This window comes from Cherax quadricarinatus, unplaced genomic scaffold (genome assembly GCF_038502225.1).
Source record: "Cherax quadricarinatus isolate ZL_2023a unplaced genomic scaffold, ASM3850222v1 Contig473, whole genome shotgun sequence".
Taxonomy (NCBI): domain Eukaryota; kingdom Metazoa; phylum Arthropoda; class Malacostraca; order Decapoda; family Parastacidae; genus Cherax; species Cherax quadricarinatus.
The window spans coordinates 147501-157500 of record NW_027195499.1 but is presented as its reverse complement, the minus strand read 5'-3'; positions in this window follow the sequence as shown (position 1 = coordinate 157500).

The window sequence follows — 10000 nt, the reverse complement described above, 5'->3', positions numbered from 1 at the left end:
CACTCCCTGACATACGGTTACACTCCCTGACACACTGTGACACTCCCTGACATACGGTTACACTCCCTGACACACTGTGACACTCCCTGACACACTGTGCCGCACTCTGACACGCTGTGACTCTCTCTGACACACTGTGACACTCACTGACACACTGTGACACTCACTGACACATTGTGACACTCCCTGACACATTGTGACACTCCCTGAGACACTGTGACACTCACTGACACACTGTAACACTTCCTGACACACTGTGACACTCCCTGACACACTGTGACACTCCCTGACACACTGTGACTCTCCCTGACACACTGTGACACTCACTGACACACAGTGACACTCCCTGACACACTGGGACACTCCCTGACACAGTGTGGCACTCTCTGACACACTGTGACACTCACTGACACACTGTGACACTTCCTGACACACTGTGACGCACTCTGACACACTCTGACACTCCCTGACACAGTGTGGCACTCTCTGACACACTGTGACACTCACTGACACACTGTGACACTTCCTGACACACTGTGACACACTGTGACACACTCTGACACACTCTGACACTCCCTGAGACACTGTGACACTCATTGACACACTGTGACACTCCCTGACACACTGTGACACTCCCTGACACACTCTGACACTCCCTGAGACACTGTGACACTCACTGACACACTGTGACACTCACTGACACACTGTGACACTCCCTGACACACTGTGACGCACTCTGACACACTCTGACACTCCCTGAGACACTGTGACACTCGCTGACACACTGTGACACTCACTGACACACTGTGACACTTCCTGACACACTGTGACGCACTCTGACACACTCTGACACTCCCTGACACACTGTGACGCACTCTAACACACTCTGACACTCCCTGAGACACTGTGACACTCACTGACACACTGTGACACTCCCTGACACACTCTGACACTCCCTGACACACTGTGACGCACTCTGACACACTCTGACACTCCCTGAGATACTGTGACACTCACTGACACACTTTGACACTCCCTGACATACTCTGACACTCCCTGACACACTGTGACGCACTCTGACACACTCTGACACTCCCTGAGATACTGCGACACTCACTGACACACTGTGACAGTCACTGACATACTGCGACACTCACTGACACACTGTGACGCACTCTGACACACTCTGACACTCCCTGAGACACTGCGACACTCCCTGACACACTGTGACGCACTCTGACACACTCTGACACTCCCTGAGATACTGTGACACTCACTGACACACTGTGACACTCCCTGACATACTCTGACACTCCCTGACACACTGTGACGCACTCTGACACACTCTGACACTCCCTGAGACACTGCGACACTCACTGACACACTGTGACGCACTCTGACACACTCTGACACTCCCTGAGATACTGTGACACTCACTGACACACTGTGACACTCCCTGACATACTCTGACACTCCCTGACACACTGTGACGCACTCTGACACACTCTGACACTCCCTGAGACACTGCGACACTCACTGACACACTGTGACGCACTCTGACACACTCTGACACTCCCTGAGACACTGCGACACTCACTGACACACTGTGACACTCACTGACACACTGTGACACTCCCTGATACACTGTGACACTCACTGACACTCTGTGACGCACTCTGACACTCCCTGACACTCCCTGAGACACTGTGACACTCACTGACACACTCTGACACACTGTGGCAATCCCTGGCACTCCCTATCACTCCCTGGCACTCCCTGACACTCTCTGACACTCTCTATCACTCCCTGGCACTAGCTGACACTCGCTGACACTCCCTATCACTCCCTGGCACTCCCTGACACTCGCTATCACTTCCTGGCACTCCCTGACACTCGCTATCACTCCCTGACACTCTCTGACACTCTGACCCTGGTGTAGTAGATAGACTTCAAACCCCAATTAACCAATCAATTAGTCTTAATTATTCTCTTCTCCTTAATTATCTTGAAAGAAAAAGAATTTTGTCTTATAATTAATAAATGATTCAATTAACCTGAGATAATTGAACCATTAATGACTCACAAGAATATTGTATATTGTTCCTAGATAACGTCAGAAGTCACGAGAGCGCTTTCTCTCTCAGTCCTTGTTTTGTATATATATATGTCAGTAACAACACTGCGACTAGCCAAGGATTCGAACCCATGCTGCTTTGGCCCTCACTGTCTGCAGTAACCCACAGGGTCACTCAATCCTACATGAACCAAGCACCCAGCCAAGCTAGGTGTGTTACCCTTGGTCTGACGACGTAGTGTACCAGCCTGCACGAGCAGTATATATATATATATATATATATATATATATATATATATATATATATATATATATATATATATATATATATATATATATATATATATATATATATGTATATATGTATATATATAGTGTATATGGGAGTCATAGACTGAGGAATTGACTAGACATGACAAACATACTCCCTTGTTTGTTGTGTTAATGTATGTGTACACAGGAAAGGGGAGAGAAAGAGGGGGAAGAGGGAGATGGAAGGAAGAGAAGAGGGTAAGACAGAGTAAACGAGGGGAGAAGAGTGGATGAGAGGGGACAAGAAGAGAAGGAGGAACAAGGTGATAAGTGAAGATATCACGTATCTGGGAGGGGGTGGGAGCTATATCTCAACTAATATCATGAGATGGGTAGGTTTGTTGGTGTGTGTGTTGTGTTGTTAAGTGTGGGTGTGAATTGGGGGAGATATGATCACGACGTTGAAAATACTTAGTGGTGTTGAGTTGGTAGACAGTGATATTGTGACTGTTGTTGGTTACACACGCACACATGTGCACATATACACGCACACACACACACATGTGCACATATACACGCACACACAAACACACACACACATAACATTCTCTTCAACATTCTCCAACGTTCTCTAACATTCTCCAACATTCTCCAACATTCTCCAACATTCTCCAACATTCTCTCCAACATTCTCCAACATTCTCCAACATTCTCCAACATCCTCCAACATCCTCCAACATCCTCCAACATTCTCCAACATACTCCAACATTCTCCAACATTCTCCAACATTCTCCAACATTCTCCAACATCCTCCAACATCCTCCAACATCCTCCAACATTCTCCAACATACTCCAACATTCTCCAACATTCTCCAACATCCTCCAACATCCTCCAACATCCTCCAACATTCTCCAACATACTCCAACATTCTCCAACATTCTCCAACATTCTCCAACATTCTCCAACATCCTCCAACATCCTCCAACATTCTCCAACATTCTCCAACATCCTCCAACATCCTCCAACATTCTCCAACATACTCCAACATTCTCCAACATTCTCCAACATACTCCAACATTCTCCAACATTCTCCAACATTCTCCAACATTCTCCAACATTCTCCAACATCCTCCAACATTCTCCAACATCCTCCAACATACTCCAACATTCTCCAACATTCTCCAACATCCTCCAACATTCTCCAACATTCTCCAACATCCTCCAACATTCTCCAACATTCTCCAACATTCTCCAACATACTCCAACATTCTCCAACATTCTCCAACATTCTCCAACATTCTCCAACATTCTCCAACATTCTCCAACATTCTCCAACATTCTCCAACATTCTCCAACATTCTCCAACATACTCCAACATCCTCCAACATTCTCCAACATTCTCCAACATCCTCCAACATTCTCCAACATACTCCAACATTCTCCAACATTCTCCAACATTCTCCAACATTCTCCAACATCCTCCAACATCCTCCAACAATCTCCAACATTCTCCAACATCCTCCAACATTCTCCAACATTCTCCAAAAACATTTCCCAAATATTCCTCCCAACATCTCATTCTTCCAAATATTCTCCAATATTCCTCCAACATCCATTTCCTAAATATTACTCAACATTCTCCTCAAACATCCTCCAACATTCCTCCAATGCTCTGAACATTCCTCCAAAACATTCTCCAACATTCTCCTGCAACATTTCTCTAATTCCCATTCTCCAATCTAACCTATTACTCTAACATTCCTCCTTAAAATATTTCTCTCCAATAACATTCCTCCTGCAACATTTCATATCTCCAACATTCTCTAACATTTTCTATTACTCCTCTAAAGATTTCTCCTCCAAATATTCCTCCTCTGGCCATACTCCTCAACATTCTCCAATATTCTCCAAATATTCCTCTCCAATATTCTCCAGCATTCTCCTAACGATTTCCTCTAAAGATTTTCAATATTTCCATAATTCCAACATTCTCCTTCTACTTCCCTCCAACATCCCCAAATCCAATTCATCTCCAATTCTCTCCTAAATATTCTCTCCTAACATTCTCCTAAACATTCTCCTAAATATTCTCCTAATATTTCTCTCCATAATTGTCCAAATATTTCCTCCAACATTTCCTCTAAATCATTTCTCCAATCATTCTTCCAAATATTCTCCTCCCAATTCATTCCCTAACATCTCTCCAAATATTCCCAATCTTCCCCTAAATATTTCAAATATTCTCCTAACATTCTCCTCTAATACCTGCCTAAATATTCTCCCTAACATTCCTCCAAATATTCTCCTAAACATCTCCTTCAATTCTCCAATATTTCTCTTAACATTTTCCTCCAATATTTCCCCAATATTACTCCTAAATATTTTCTCCAAATATTTCTCCAAATATATCTCCAAATATTTCTTCCTAATATCTCCAAATATTTTCCAAATACATTCCTCCTCAATTCTCCAACATTTCTTCCAAATATCTCCAAATATTTCTCTAAATATACTTCTGCATGATTTCTCCTAAATATTTCCTTCTCCAAATATACTCCAAAATACTCTTCCTCAAATATTCCAACATTCTCCAATTTACTTCAAATATTTCCCTCAAATATTTCCCTCCTAATATTTCTCCAATATACCTTAAATATTTTCCTAAATATTTTCTCCAATATTTCTCCAATATCCTCCCAATTCATACTCCAAGCCATTCCCAAATCCATCTCCCCAAGAACCCATTCCCTCCAACATACTCTCCAACATTCTCCAACATTCTCCAACATTCTCCAACATTCCTCCAAATATCCACCCAATTCATTCTCCAAATATTCTTCCTCCAACATTCCTCCAAATATTCCTCCTGTAATACTTCCAACATTCTCCAAATATTACTTCCAATATTCTCCTAAATATTCTCCCTAACATTACTTCCCAACATTCTCCAACATTCTCCTAAATATTCCTCCCTCCAATTCATCCAATATTCTCCAATATTACTCTAACATTGCTCCAACATTCCTCCTAACATTCTCCAAATGTAACATACCTTAAACATTTCCTCCCAACATTCTCCAAGACATTCCCTCCAAACATTCTCCAACATCCCCTCCTAAACATACTCCAACATTTCTAAACATTCTCCTCCAACATTCTCCAACATACCCAACATTCCTCCAAGCATTCTCCCAACATTCTCCTCAACATTACTCCAACATTCCTCCTGAACATCTCCCCAAATATTCTTCCAAGATTCTCCAAATATTCCTCCAACATACTCCAACATTCTCCAACATTCTCCTTCCATTCCTAACTATATTTCTCCAACATTCTCCAAATAACATTCATCCAACATTCTCCTAACATTCCTCCAAATATACTCCAACATTCCTCCAACAATCTTCCCTCCAACATTCTCCTCCAACATTACTCCAAACATTCTCCAAATATTCTCCTCCATTCTCCTCCAACATTCTCCAATAACACTTCCTCCAATCTTCCTCCCATTTCACTTCCCTCCCAACATTCTCCAACATTCTCCAAACATTCTCCAACATTCTTCCAACATTCTCCAACATTCTCCAACATTCCCCTCCAACATTCTCCAAATACTTCCTCCAACATACTTCCCCAAATATCCATTCTCCTCCAACATTCTCCAACATTCTCCAACATTCTCCAACATTACTCCAACATTCTCCAACATTCTCCAAATATTACTCCAAACATTCTCCAGTAATTTCCTCCAACATTCTTCCAACATTCTCCTGGAATATTACTCCAACATTTCCCCTCCAATTCATACCCTTAACATTCTCCAAATATTTCCTAACATTTCTCCAACATTTCTCCAACCATTCTCCAAATATTCTCCTCCAAACATTCTCCAACATTCTCCCAATAACATTCTCCTGTCATTCCTCCCAAAATATTCTCCAAATATTTCTCTAACATTCTCCTCAATTCTCCAACATTTCCCAAATATTCTCTCCAACATTTCCTCAATCAATATTCCTCTAACATTTCTCCAACATTCTCCTCATTATTCCCTCTAAATATTCTTCCAAATATTACTCTTAAATATTCCTTCAATATTACCCTTAACCATTCTCCAACATTTCCTTCTAATATCTCTCCAAATATTTCTGTAAATATTTCCAACATTTTCCAAATCTCCAAATATACTAACATCCAAATATTTCTCCATCTCTAACATTATCTCCTCCAAATATTTCTCCTGAATATTTCTCTTCCAAATATTCTCTCCAAATATTCTTCAATAACATTTCTCTAAATATTCTCTCTTAAATATTACTTCCAATATTTCATCCAATAATCATCTCCAACATTTCTCTAATATTTCAATAATTTCTATACTTTTCTAAATATTTCTCTCAACATTCTCCTAACATTCCTCCAACATTCTCCTCCAACATTCTCCAACATTACCTCCTAACATTCCCTCCATCTTCCAACATTCTCCTAAATATTACTCCCCAATATTCTCTCCAACATTCCTCCAAATATCCCAACCATTCTCCACATTCTCCAACATTCTCCTTAACATTTCCTCTAACATTTCCAACATTACTCCAACATCCTCATTCCTAACCAATCAACATTCCTCTGAAACATCCTCCAACATTCTCCTCAACATTCTCCTAAATATTACTTCCAACATTCTTCTAACATCTCCAACATTCCTCCCAACATTCCCCTCTCCAACATTACCCAACATTCTCCAACACATTCTTCCAACATCTTCCAAATATACCCTCCAATTCTCCTCATCTCCAAACACCCCAAATATACTCCAAATAATTCTCCAGATTATATCCAACAATTGTTCCAACATTCCAAATATCAACATCCAACATTCTCCAAATATTTTCTCCAAACATTCTCCAATTATTCCTCCAATTATACTCCAACATTTCTCCATATTCTGAGTATTCTTCTTCTTATATCCCAAATATTCTCCAAGATCTCCAAAGATACTTCCAAATATTCAATCCATTCTACTAACCAACATTCTCTAAATATTCTCTTAACATCCAAATATTTCCTCTAATCATTCTCCTGGCCATCCTCCAATATTTCTCCAACATTTCTCCTCCAAATATTCCTCTCCTCATACTTAACAACAACATTCTCCAACATTTCTCTGTCATCTAAATATTTCTCCTCAATCTCTAAATATTCTTCCTAAATATTTCTCCAAATATTTCTCCTAATATCTTCCAAACATTTCAACATCTTCCAACATTCCTCCAAATATTCTCCCAACATTCCTCCTAACATTCCTCCTCTAAATATTCTCCAACATCCTCCAACATTCTCTAACATTCTCCAACATTCTCCAATATCTCTCCTTAAATACTTCCCTCCTCAACATTCTCCCAAATATTCCTCCCTAACATTCTCCAACATTCCTCCAAATATTTCTCCTCCAACATTCCTCCATTATTCTCCTCCAATTCATTCCTCCAACATTCCTCCAACATTTCTCCAACATTCCTCCAACATTTCTCCTCCAACATTCTCCTCCAACATTCTCCAATATTCTCCAAATATTCTCTCTGAACATTTCCAACATTCTCCTTAAATATTTCCTCTAATACCCTCCAACATTCCCTCCAACATTCTCCAACATTCTCCTCCAACATTCCTCCAAATAATACTTCCAACATTCCTCCCAAATATCATTCTCCCAACATTCCTCCAATATTCTCTCCAACATTCTTCAACATTCCACCAACATTCTTCAACATTCCACCAACATTCTTCAACATTCCACAAATATACCTCCAACATTTCTCCAACAATTCTCCATATTCTCCCAACATTCCTCCCTAACATTTCTCCAAATATTCCTCTAACATTCTCCTAACATTCTCCTAAATATTCTTCCAACATTCTCTGGGTCAATCATTCTTCCAACATTCTGAATAATTTCATTCTCTAACCATTCCTCTAACATCTCTAACATTTCTAAATATTCTTCCAATATTCTCTAAACATTCTAAATATTCCTCCTAACATTCCTCCCTCCATTCTCCTAACATTCTTCCCAACATCCTTCCAACATTCTCATCTCCAAACATTTCCTCCAACATTTCTCCCCAACATCCTTCCAAATATTCTCCAACATTCTCCAACATACTCCAACATTCTCCAACATTAACATCAGTGAACCAGACAATAAATCTATTCCTTATCAGGACGACACCAGCACTGCGACGACCCTCTGGTCGTACCTAGTCTGCGACGACCCTCTGGTCGTACCTAGTCTGCTACGACCCTCTGGTCGTACTTAGTCTGCTACGACCCTCTGGTCATACCTAGTCTGCGACGACCCTCTGGTCGTACCTAGTCTGCTACGACCCTCTGGTCATACCTAGTCTGCTACGACCCTCTGGTCGTACCTAGTCTGCTACGACCCTCTGGTCGTACCTAGTCTGCGACGACCCTCTGGTCGTACCTAGTCTGCTACGACCCTCTGGTCATACCTAGTCTGCGACGACCCTCTGGTCGTACCTAGTCTGCTACGACCCTCTGGTCGTACCTAGTCTGCTACGACCCTCTGGTCGTACTTAGTCTGCTACGACCCTCTGGTCATACCTAGTCTGCTACGACCCTCTGGTCGTACCTAGTCTGCTACGACCCTCTGGTCGTCGTCTGCTGACCCTCTGGTCATGCCTGTCTGCTACGACCCTCTGGTCGTACCTGGATCTTGCTACGACCCTCTGGTCGTACCTACCGTCTGCTACGACCTCTGGTCGTAGCTTGTCTCTACGACCCTCTGGTCATACCTGGTGTCTGCGACTGACCCTCTGGCCCGGTCGTACTTAGTCTGCTACTGACCTCTGGTCGTACCTAGTCTGCTACGACCCTCTGGTCGTACTTAGTCTGCTACGACCCTCTGGTCGCCAGTCTGCTACGTCCTCTGGTCGTGCGCTGCTACGACCCTCTGGTCGTACTAGTCTTCTACGACCCTCTGGTCGTACCTGTCTCTACGACCTCTGGTCGCCTAGTCTACCACTCTGGTCGTGCCTAGTCTGCTACGACCCTCTGGTCAGTACTTAGTCTACGACCCTCTGGTCGTACCTGTCTGCTGGCGACCCTCTGGTCTATTGAGTCTGCTACGACCCTCTGGTCGTACCTAGTCTGCTACGACCCTCTGGTCGTACTTAGTCTGCTACGACCCTCTGGTCGTACCTAGTCTTCTACGACCCTCTGGTCGTACTTAGTCTGCTACGACCCTCTGGTCGTACTTGCAGTCTGCTACGACCCTCTGGTCGTACCTGTCTTGCTACGACCCTCTGGTCATACCTAGTCTGCTACGACCCTCTGGTCGTACTTAGTCTGCTACGACCCTCTGGTCATACCTAGTCTGCGACGACCCTCTGGTCGTACCTAGTCTGCTACGACCCTCTGGTCATACCTAGTCTGCGACGACCCTCTGGTCGTACTTAGTCTGCTACGACCCTCTGGTCGTACTTAGTCTGCTACGACCCTCTGGTCGTACTTAGTCTGCTACGACCCTCTGGTCGTACCTAGTCTGCTACGACCCTCTGGTCGTACTTAGTCTGCTACGACCCTCTGGTCATACCTAGTCTGCGACGACCCTCTGGTCGTACCTAGTCTGCTACGACCCTCTGGTCGTCGA